The 12,025-nt window shown below is 36.6% G+C and overlaps 1 protein-coding gene and 1 pseudogene across 3 annotated transcripts in view; one reads left to right on the top strand and one right to left on the bottom strand.

The window, feature by feature from the left end:
• Positions 1-12,025, bottom strand: part of GABRG3 (gamma-aminobutyric acid type A receptor subunit gamma3) — a 748,674-nt gene that overhangs the window by 207,614 nt on the left and 529,035 nt on the right. The window lies entirely within an intron of this gene.
• LOC114196528 (proteasome subunit alpha type-1 pseudogene) lies at positions 5,704-6,495 on the top strand (annotated as a pseudogene).

Here is a 12,025-nt window from a genome sequence, read left to right as displayed (position 1 = left end):
ATGGACCAAACATTCAGAGTCAGCCATTTAAATAGCAAATACAGATAATGCTTTAAGATAAATCTATAATAATATAATCTATAAAATATAATAAAGTACTCTCTTTCTTCTACTAAGGGTCCCGAGGTCAAGCACAGGAATGAGTCTCTTCAGAAAACATACTTCCAAGTCCAAAGTTTCTAAATATCTCAAACCTTAAGCTAGAGCCTTTTGATAGACTAATTGAAAATGCACTATAGTTTGAACAAAGGTTACTAGGTATGTCTAAGGAAAGCAAAGGGATTACAAAGAAACCGTTGCTATGTAATTAAATAAGGCACTTGAATATTGATTAAGTGATGGATTGGAAACCATTATTAAGCATCTTAAGCACAGATTTGAGTCTGGCAGAGAGAGCACTTGCCATTTCTCTCCTTTTCAATGGACAGAATTGACATCCTCTGATTTGTCAATTTTTCATTTAATCACTCAGTCTTTTTTGTAGGGTCTTTTCAAACAGTTTCCGAATGGACTCAGAGGAAGTCTTCAGGTAGAAAGCCTACTATTACTAAACCAACTTCCTGAAATTTTAGGTAATAAATAACAAATTTTAGCTGCCCACAGACAATGCCATTCTTTCAGCTTATTAACCAGTTCTGTTTTCATCTAGATTTGTAAATGAGAAGAAAGTTCTGCCATTCTTCATATTTAAAGTTAAGAGTAAAACTCATAAACCACAGCTCTGATGATGGGAAGGTTCTGTTCACAATGCAGAAAACAAATTTCTGTTTGGCTGTCATGTGTCAGATGTGCCCCACACTTGTGTTCTAACCCCACCTCTGTGCTTCATTTGTTCTTCTACTCAGAATTGCCTCTCTTGTGCACTCCTGATGATGTGGATTTTATCTGTAGTTCAGGGACTACTATGTTCTATCTTCTGAAAAATTCAGCAAATAGTTTGGTCTATGTTGGTCTCTTAGCAAGCCCTTTACTGAACTCAAACATTATTTAATTATACAGTGCCTTCCATTGTGCTGTGACTGGCATGTGTGTGGGTGTGTTTGTGGGTGTGAGATTCTCCCAAAAAGATGGCAAAACTTTTAAATTCGTGTGCCTTGTCTTATACATTCCTACTACACCATACTGGTAGGAAATTAGTAAGTATTTGTGATTTCCAGATAAAATGCTTTCTTTATAAAATATATTTCCTTTGCAACTCTTACCATAATTTGCACACATAAACACACACATATAACACATATATTCATAATGGCAATTGCCCAATAAATATTTATAAATTTAAAGATGTGATACATCAGGGTGCCTGGGTGGCTCAGTGGGTTAGGTCTCTGACTCTTGATTTCAGCTCAGGTCATGATCTCAGGGTTGTGGGATCCAGCCCCACGTCCAGCTCCTCACTCAGCAGGGAGTCTGTTGGAGATTCTCTTTCTCCCTCCCTCTCCCATGCTCACTCTCTCTCTCTCAAATAAATAAATAAATCTTTAAAAAAAAAGACATGATATGTCATATGAGAAAGAAAATAATTCATGTTAATGAGTATGGTTTTGAGAATGGCAATAAAATTTTACCTATTCCTTCATCTCCACCTTCCAAAAACTTATAGTAGTAGAAGCTCATAAAACCCCAAACATATCACCTTAAATTAAGTATATGTATATACTTATTGCATTATTTATATATTATATAATAATAGTGTATTATATTTACATATATATGTAATTTTAAATATCAGGTACTATTTAACATCTTGACATCCAGAAACTTCTTTTCCAGCAAATGTCAATCTCAGGCTTTTCTGTAAGTGGTTTCAACTTGCATTTATATATGATATAGATATCTTACCTTTATTTATAAATGACATAGAAAGTAAAGTTTCAGAAAAAAAAGTAACTTTGATGCTGAGATGAAGATTGGTGTGATACTGTGAACACCCACAACAAATACCTGTATATAAAATATCCTCTATTTGTATAAGTTACATGCGAATCACTGTCAACTTAATCAGAAGTTTGGAGGAAAGTATAGGACTGGGCTGAGAAAGAACATACATAAGCAGAGGCAGAGAAAAAAATTAAAAGCAAGAAACACTGAAAAATCAGAGGGAAGTATGTCCCTTACATGGCAGAAGACATGTGTTGTGGTCTGTGAAGGGGCCACTGTGAATGGAATCAGAGAGAGAGGCAGATTACAAAAGAGTCTAAAATAAGATGAACTACATAGGATAGGATCTCCTGATGATTAGTATTGCCCAAAAGCTAAGTAGAAAACCTAGGACATGACAAATCAGAAAATATGGAGAAATTACATAATAATGACAAATTGTTACAGCACTTATAAATAGTCATCATTTCCTTATATACCAAGATTGGAATTATAGACATTTAGGAAAACAACATGGTAGTCAAAATTAAAATTGCAGTTGTTTTTATCGTTAACCTTAGAGGATCACATCAAAATGATGTACCTCTGAAACAAATAATACATTGTATGTTAAAAAAAAAAGAAGGTAGAAGGAAGGGAAAAATGAAGGGGGGGAAATCAGAAGGGGAGAAGAACCATGAAAGACTATAGATTCTGAGAAAGAAACTGAGGGTTCTAGAAGGGAGGGGGTGGGGGGATGGGTTAGCCTGAAAAACAAAACAAAACAAAACAAAACAAAACAAAACAAAACATTGTTACTGGGGACAGCTCTTTTCTCCCCTACCCCTTTTAGGGTGGTCATATGTTGTCCTTGTAAGGTAATCAGATTCATTTGTCAGAGAATGAATTTCATCTTTACTTTCATATCCTGATGATTTTTAGAAATTTTAAATATTCATATTGTGATGGGGGATAAACAGGAAAATCCTAATCACTTGGTGTGTTCACATTTTATTGAAACAAAAAACTTTCCTGAAATCAAAATTGTATGCTACCTAGCACATAGTTTTAGTGAATACTGCCTTCACTGTCATACATTATTTTCTCTTGTTCTTGAATTTCATATAATTAGGATCAGTATATATTTTTTGTGTGTGTCTGGTTTTTTAATGTATGAGAGATTCATCATGTTACTTATATCAATATTCCATGTTTTATTGCTGAGGAGCATTTATTTGTATGAAGGTTTGTCCATTCTTCTGTAGACGGGTGTTTGGAACTTTGAACCAAGCTGAAGTGAATATTTTTTAATATTCTTTGTGGGCACTCATTTCTCTTGAGTATATGCTAGGAGTGGGATTCCCAGGTCATAGAATAGGTATATATTTAAGCTTAAGAGATAGCATCAAACAATTTTCTACAATGGTTGAGCCATCCAACTGTGGGTCTATTTGTATTTCTAATATCTCCCAGAAAATCTCATTTCCTGTGCATAGCTCATTTTCTCTGTTGAGAAAAACCAAAGTATTGCATAATTAAGTATCAATACTGATAAATTAGTTTTCCCCTTTAGATCCCTGTTTTTCTGCTTCATGTGATAAGATTAGAGCCAGTGAGAGGGAAACTAAAATTTGGATTGTTCAAATGAATGTTAGTTCCAAACAAAGGAAACTTAAATGCTTTCGATAGAACTCCTGCATTGGTAAAGCTCTGGAAGTATGGTTAATGAACATGAGTCAGTAAAATTTCAGTCTAGCACAGTATTGTATTCTCACGCCTAAGCATGAACTTTTCTCTCTTTGTTATTTTTATATCTCAACAAATATAGGTTTGTCTCTCTTTAAATTTTGAGAATTATAATCATGCATGCAGAAAATAATGCCTTCACATATTAATTTACATTAATTCTTCTTATTTGATGATGTATCATTTTTTGTTTCTTTGTTTTATTGTTGTTGTTTGCTACACAATAAAGCAAAATTTCTCCAGAGCTAAACAGGCATGATCGAACAGTATTCCTTGTAAAACTAATATTGTGATTCCAGCAAGAAAAGTCATCTTATAATTTTGATTTCAGACATTTTATGTGTGGAACCCTACTATCTTTTTTTTTCCATTGACAAAAAATACCCACAGACAGTTACAAACTTAAACTATGTATTTAAACCTCAAAATATGTATTTAAACACTTAAAATATGTGTCTAACCACTCAGGTGATTTGCTCTTTAGTCCTTCTCATGCCTTCCTCCAACTCCACATTTCCCAGGAATTCAGGAGAAAAGATCTTATTGCAGTGGTATCATCTGCCTGGGAGAGTTTGCTGCCCAGCATCACAGCTTCCACGTTGCATTCCCACTCACTTGATATGGTTGTCGGGGACAAAATTCTCCATGCCAGTTCACTTTCCCAGATATCATTTCCTTTAAAAACCTGCCTATTTCTGGGCACCTGGGTGGCTCAGTTGGTTGGGCGACTGCCTTCAGCTCAGGTGATGATCCTGGAGTCCCGGGATCGAGTCCTGCCTGCTCAGCGGGGAGTCTGCTTCTCCCTCTGACCCTCCCCCCTCTCATGTGCTCGCTCTCTCTCTCATTCTCTCTCTCAAATAAATAAATAAAATCTTTAAAAAAAGTTTAATAAAAAAAGAAAAACCTGCCTATTTCTCAAACCACTGATATTTCTAACATGGAGGCCAGCATCCTTTCTTCTTAGTATCTCTCATGAACACTGTGTGTATCCTCAGCACCCAAATTTGGGTGATATTCTCAAGAATACATGCATCTGGCTCCATTTCCTAGAACTTGGGAAACTCCTGTTGTTGAATTTAGGGAAAAATCAACTATTCTAAACTACAGAGGAGATGTAATGTATGGTGATTAACATAACAATAAAAAATTAAAAATAAATAAATAAATAAACTACAGAGGAATAATTCATGTGCATACTTCCCCTGTTATACTAAACATGGTCCTTAGAGTCAAAAACAGTTAATGCACCAATTAAGTACTTGCTGTCCAAGAGTGACTGAAACAGTGGAGAGCATCTGAGTCTACAGTACATAAAAGTCACAGCTTACAAAGCAAAGAATTCAATAGAAGGAAATGAAATCTGCAATAGCACTAGGAAATTAAGGGGACTATTTTATATTTAATAAAACCAGAAAACTTGCTGGAGGAAAAATAGAAATTACTTTGGTTCTTTTGGCAGGATAACAGGGATGCTTTCTTGGAGGTCATACACATTGAGAAAACTGATGGCTATAGGGGATACATTAATTGAAGACTTTTGGACCACCTCAAGAAAATTCTGACCAGATTCTTTTAACCAAATTTAGAATGCAGTTCTTCTGACCTATCCACATAAAAATCTAATGGAGGTTGAGGGCATGGATACTCTTGTTATTTTTTTTTTTTCATGATCTTTGCACTGTCTGAACTAAAATGTAAATTTCTGGAGGAAAAAGAATGTATTCCATTTTTAATACCAGGCATGTGGCAAGTGTTCATGTAAAATGTGAATTATATTGTCACTTTGGAAGACCAGTGTCCAAAAATAAAAATATATGGATGGAGATATATGAACTACACATACAGTTTTACATACTTTTTCTATGTTCATATGTCATCCAAATTGGAGATATTATACAACATTTCTTTGACAAATACTATCACTAACATAACTCTTTAATTCACTTCCTCTAGAATGCTCATTAAATGTATGAAATAACATAAGGGGATAAATTAAATTAGGGTATTTTTTTCATTCAAAATAAAAAACAGTTTTAATTTTGAGCCTCCTGAATCCGCACCTCTGCAGGAGGCCACAGGCAGACCCACACCAGAACCATGTTTCGCAACCAGTATGACAATGATTTCACTGTTTGGAGCCCTCAGGGCAGGATTCATCAAATTGAGTATGCAATGGAAGTTGTCACGCAAGGTTCAGCCACAGTTGGTCTGAAATCAAAAACGCATGCAGTGTTGGTTGCATTGAAGAGAGCACAGTCAGAGCTTGCTTCTCATCAGAAAAAAATTCTCCGTGTTGAAAACCATATTGGTATCTCAATTGTGGGACTTACTGCTGATGCTAGACTGTTACGTAATTTTATGCACCAAGAGTGTTTGGATTCCAGATTTATATTTGACAGACCTCTTCCTGTGTCTCATCTTGAATCTCTAATTGGAAGCAAGACCCAGATACCAACACAATGATATGGCCGGAGACCATATGGTGTTGGGCTGCTTATTGCTGGTTATGATGATATGGGTCCTCACATTTTCCAAACCTGTCCATCTGCCAACTATTTTGATTGTAGAGCCATGCCCACTGGAGCCCGTTCTCAATCAGCTCGTACTTACTTGGAGAGACATATGTCTGGGTTTATGGAGTGCAATTTGAATGAACTCGTTAAACATTGTCTGCGTGCCTTACGAGAGACACTTCCTGCAGAACAGGACCTAACTACAAAGAATGTTTCCATTGGAGTTGTTGGTAAAGACTTGGAGTTTACGATTTATGATGATGACGATGTATCTCCATTCCTGGAAGGTCTTGAAGAAGGACCACAGAGAAAGGCACAGCCTGCTCAACCTGCTGATGAACCTGCAGAAAAAGCTGATGAACTGATGGAACATTAAGTTACAAGCCAGTCTGTATGTTTATTATCAAATCTGTAAGAATGCAGGAACATGTACTGATGACAATAATCTATACATAGGAATCAGTCCAAATGTGTTTTTCCTAGCAACTTGTCTGAAACTATATAATGGTGTGCATTTTTCTTTGAGATCATCTATATAATCATTTTCTAGAAAGTATAGGTATCTGTACTGATGTTTTTATATGAAGAACATAGTGTCTTTGTGGTTTTAAAGACAACTGTGAAATAAAATTATTTCACCTGAAAAAAATAGTTTTAAGTTTGAATGTAAAGGACAAGCACACATAACTCCCAGTACATTAAAAAAAAAATAGTTTGATCACCATCATTTTGTTGTTGGTGGTTTTGAGTTATTACCTCCACTAACACTGGGAGCAGAGGCAGAGGAAAAACATTAACCATCCTTTCATTTTATTTGCAGTTCCTGATTTCCTGATTTTTTTCTTTCTATTTTAGCATATACCTCTCTAAATAAAAATATGAGACTTTACACAGGGTTTCTATGCTCCATTGACTGAATATATTCTACTAAGTACATTGAAAGAAAGTAAATATTCTATTTCCCTTAGAAAATGTTTCACATATCTAAAATAACCATAGAAGCTTCCAAGAAAAACTGCCAACTTTCAGAGAAAATTTTGGGGGAAAACATTGACATTATTTAATATGATATTCATATAGTTATCTTTCTCTGAGTAAATAAAACTTTTTTCTTAAGCTTTTCTTTAATTTGCATGTGAAAGACATCAATCAGATCAATGACAAAAGGCCAAGTGAGCAGGTAAATGTTTGGTTGCTCCAAATTGTCCATGTTCATAATTGATATACATTGCAAGAAGCCACAGTGTTTCTTTCTTAAGAATCTTCCTTATCTAACAGATTTGTGGCTCTCTTATCCATGATGTTGGTTTTTAATAAAAATAAAGCCAAGAAACCAAAACCAAGTAAAGCATTTCCCAAATTTACAGAACATGAAGCTCAAGTAACATGAAGTTTGGAGTAATCTTTCATCCGTCGGTGCAGGGATTGCTGGCCGTTCCTGACAATGATGCATTTCACAATGTATGTATTGGCTCTGCGAATTAACTCTTTAAACCAGATTTCAGCAAGTTATTTTTATCTAAGCTTATGTGGTTATGTGGAGCAAAAACCTGGACAATGTCTTGCCCTTTGCTTTTTCATTCCCTGGAGTCATTCTGGCCTACTTACATGGTTAATGAACAACATTGCCAAATGAATGGACAGAGATTGTGTCAGCATGTTATTTTTTAAATTTTTTATTGTTACGTTAATCACCATACATTACAACATTAGTATTTGATGTACTGTTCCATGAGTCATGGTTTGTGCATACCAGCCAGTCTCCACGCAATACGTGCCCTCTTTAATACCCATCACCAGGCTAACGCATCCCCTCACCTCCCTCACCTCTAGAACAATCAGTTTGTTCTTCAGAGTCCATCGTCTCTCATGGTGCGTCTACCCCTCCGATTTACTCCCTTTCATTCTTCCGCTCCTGCTATCTTCTTCTTCTTTTTTTTTTTAACATATATTGCATTATTTGTTTCAGAGGTACAGATCGGTGATTCAACACTATTGCACAATTCACAGCGCTCACCATAGCACATACCATCCAAAATGTCTATCACCCAGCCAGCACATCCCTCCCAACCCCCCACCACTCCAGCAACCCTCAGTTTGTTCCCTGAGGTTAAGAATTCCTCATATCAGTGAGGTCATATGATACATTTCTCAGATTGACTTATTTCGCTCACAACACCCTCCAGGTCTATCCACGTCATTGCAAATGGCAAGATCACATTCCTTTTGATGGCTGCATAATAATCCATTGTGTATATATACCCCATCTTATTTATCCATTGATCTGTCGATGGACATCTTGGGTCTTTCCACAGTTTGGCTATTGTGGACATTGCTGCTATAAGCATGGGGGTGCACGTACCCCTTCGGATCCCTACATTTGTATCTTTGGGGTAAATACCTAGTAGTGCAATTGCTGGATCGTATGGTAGCTCTATTTTCAACTTTTTGAGGAACCTCCGTACTGTTTTCCAGAGTGGTTGCACCAACTTGCATTCCCACCAACAGTGTAGGAGGGTTCCCCTTTCTCCACATCCCCGGCAACATCTGTCGTTTCCTGACTTGTTAATTTTAGCCATTCTGACTGGTGTGAGGTGGTATCTCACTGAGGTTTTGATTTGGATTTCCCTGATGCCGAGCAATGTTGAGCACTTTTTCATGTGTCTGTTGACCATTTGGATGGCTTCTTTGGAAAAATATCTGTTCACGTCTTCTGCCCATTTCTTGATTGGATTATTTGTTCTTTGGGTGTTGAGTTTGATAAGTTCTTTAGAGATTTTGGATACTAGCCCTTTATCTGATATGTCATTTGCAAATATTTTCTCCCATTCTGTCGGTTGACTTTTGGTTTTGTGGACTGTTTCTTTTGCTGTGCAAAAGCTTTTTATCTTGATGAAATCCCAATAGTTCATTTTTGCCTTTGTTTCCCTTGCTTTGGTGATGTTTCTAGGAAGAAGTTGCTGTGGTTGAGGACGAAGAGATTGCTGCTTGTATTCTCCTTTAGGATTTTGATGGACTCCTGTCTCACGTTTAGGTCTTTCAACCATTTTGAGTCTATTTTTGTGATTGGTGTAAGGAAATGGTCCAGTTTCATTCTTCTGCATGTGGCTGTCCAATTTTCCCAACACCATTTGTTGAGGAGACTGTCTTTTTTCCATTGGATATTCTTTCCTGCTTTGTCAAAAATTAGTTGACCATAGAGTTGAGGGTCTATTTCTGGGCTCTCTATTCTGTTCCCTTGATCTATGTGTCTGTTTTTGTGCCAGTATCATACTGTCTTGATGATGACAGCTTTGTAATAGAACTGGAGGTGGGCAATTGTGATGCCACCAGCTTTGCTTTTCTTTTTCAACATTCCTCTGGCTATTTGGGGTCTTTTCTGGTTCCATACAAATTTTAGGATTATTTGCTCCATTTCTTTGAAAAAAGTGGATGGTATTTTGATGGGGATTGCATTGAATGTGTAGATTGCTCTAGGTAGCATTGACATCTTCACAATGTTTGTTCTTCCCATCCATGAGCATGGAACATTTTTCGATTTCTTTGTGTCTTCCTCAATTTCTTTCACGAGTATTTTATACTTTTCTGAATACAGATTTTTGCCTCTTTGGTTAGATTTATTCATAGGTATCTCATGGTTTTGGGTGAAATTGTAAATCCTTAAGGATCAAATCCTTAATTTCTCTCTCTGCTGTCTTGTTGTTGGTGTATAGGAATGCCACTGATTTCTGTGCATTGATTTTATATCCTGCCACTTCACTGAATTCCTGTATGAGTTCTAACAGTTTTGGGGTGGAGTCTTTTGGGTTTTCCACATAAAGTATCATATCATCTGCAAAGAGTGAGAGTTTGACTTCCTCTTTGCCGATTTGGATGCCTTTGATTTCTTTTTGTTGTCTGATTGCTGTGGCTAGGACTTCTAATACTATGTTGAATAGCAGTGCTGATAGTGGACATCCCTGCCACGTTCCTGACCTTAGGGGGAAAGCTCTCAGGTTTTCCCCATTGAGAATAATATTCGCTGTAGGTTGTTCATAGCTGGCTTTTATGATATCGAGGTATGTACCCTCTATCCCTATACTATGAAGAGTTTTGATCAAGAAAGGATGCAGTAGGTTGTCAAATGCTTTTTCTGCATCTATTGAGAGGATCCTATGATTCTTGTTCTTTCTTTTTTTAATGTATTGTATCACGTTGATTGATTTGCGAATGTTGAACCAACCTTGCAGCCCAGGAAGAAATCCCACTTGGTCGTCGTGAATAATCCTTTTGATTTACTGTTGGTTCCTACTGGCTAGTATTTTGGTGAGAATTTTTGCATCCATGTTCATCAAGGATATTGGTCTGTAATTCTCCTTTTGGATGGGGTCTTTGTCTGGTTTTGGGATCAAGATAATGGTGGCCTCATAACATGAGTTTGGAAGTTTTCCTTCCATTTCTATTTTTTGGAACAGTTTCAGGAGAATAGGTATTAATTCTTCTTTAAATGTTTGATAGAATTCCCCTGGGAAGCCATCTGGCCCTGGGCTTTTGTTTCTTGGGAGATTTTTGATGACTGCTTCAATTTCCTTAGTGGTTATATGTGTGCTTAAGTTTTCTATTTCTTCCTGGTTCTGTTTTGGTAGTTGATACATCTCTAGGAATGCACCCATTTCTTCCAGGTTATCTAATTTACTGGCATAGAGTTGCTCATAATACGTTATAATTGTTTGAATTTCTTTGGTGTTGTTTGTGATCTCTCCTCTTTCATTCATGATTTTGTTGATTTGGGTCATTTCTCTTTTCTTTTTGATAAGTCTGGCCAGGGGTTTATCAATCTTGTTAATTCTTTCAAAGAACCAGCTCCTAGTTTCGTTGATCTGTTCTACTGTTTTTTGGTTTCTATTTCATTGATTTCTGCTCTGATCTTTATTATTTCTCTTCTCTTGCTGGGTTTAGCCTTTATTTGCTGTTCTTTCTCCAGCTCCTTTAGGTGTAGGGTTAGGTTGTATATTTGAGACCTCTCTTGTTTCTTGAGAAAGGCTTGTATTGCTATGTACTTTCCTCTCAGGACTGCCTTTGCTGCATCCCAAAGATTTTGAACAGTTGTGTTTTCATTTTCATTGGTTTCCATGAATTTTTTTAATTCTTCTTTAATTTCCTGGTTGACCCATTCATTCTTTAGTAGGATGCTCTTTAGCCTCCATGTATTTGAGTTCTTACCGACTTTCCTCTTGTGACTGAGGTCTAGTTTCAAAGCATTGTGGTCTGAAAATATACAGGGAATGATCCCAATCTTTTGGTACCAGTTGAGACCTGATTTGTTACCTAGGATGTGATCATTTCTGGAGAATGTTCCATGGGCACTAGAGAAGAATGTGTATTCCGTTGCTTTGGGATGGAATGTTCTGAATATGTCTGTGAAGTCCATTTGGTCCAGTGTGTCATTTTATTTCCTTGTTAATCTTTTACTTAGTTGATCTGTCCATTTCAGTGAGGGGCTGTTAAAGTGCCCCACTATATTGTATTGTTGTCAACGTGTTTCTTTGCTTTCATTATTAATTGCCTTATATAATTGGCTGCTGCCATGTTAGGGGCCTAGATATTTACAATTGTTAGATCTTCTTGTTGGAAAGACCCTTTAAGTAGGATATAGTGTCCTTCCTCATCTCTTATTACAGTCTTTGGTTTAAAATCTAATTTGTCTGATGTAAGGATTGCCACCCCAGCTTTCTTTTGGTGTCCATTAACATGGTAAATTGTTTTCCACCCACTCACTTTCAATGTAGGGGTGTCATTGGGTCTAAATTGAGTCTCTTGCAGACAGCATATTGTTGGGTCTTGTTTTTTAATCCAATCTGATAGCCTGTGTCTTTTGATTGGGACATTTGACCCATTTACATTCAGGGTAACTATTCAAAGATATG

The sequence above is a fragment of the Eumetopias jubatus genome, unplaced genomic scaffold, assembly GCF_037043125.1.
Source record: "Eumetopias jubatus isolate StellerSeaLion01/CBP00866 unplaced genomic scaffold, mEumJub1_p1.0 scaffold_7, whole genome shotgun sequence".
NCBI classification, from domain to species: Eukaryota; Metazoa; Chordata; class Mammalia; order Carnivora; family Otariidae; genus Eumetopias; species Eumetopias jubatus.
This window is presented reverse-complemented; position numbering and strand designations above follow the sequence as displayed.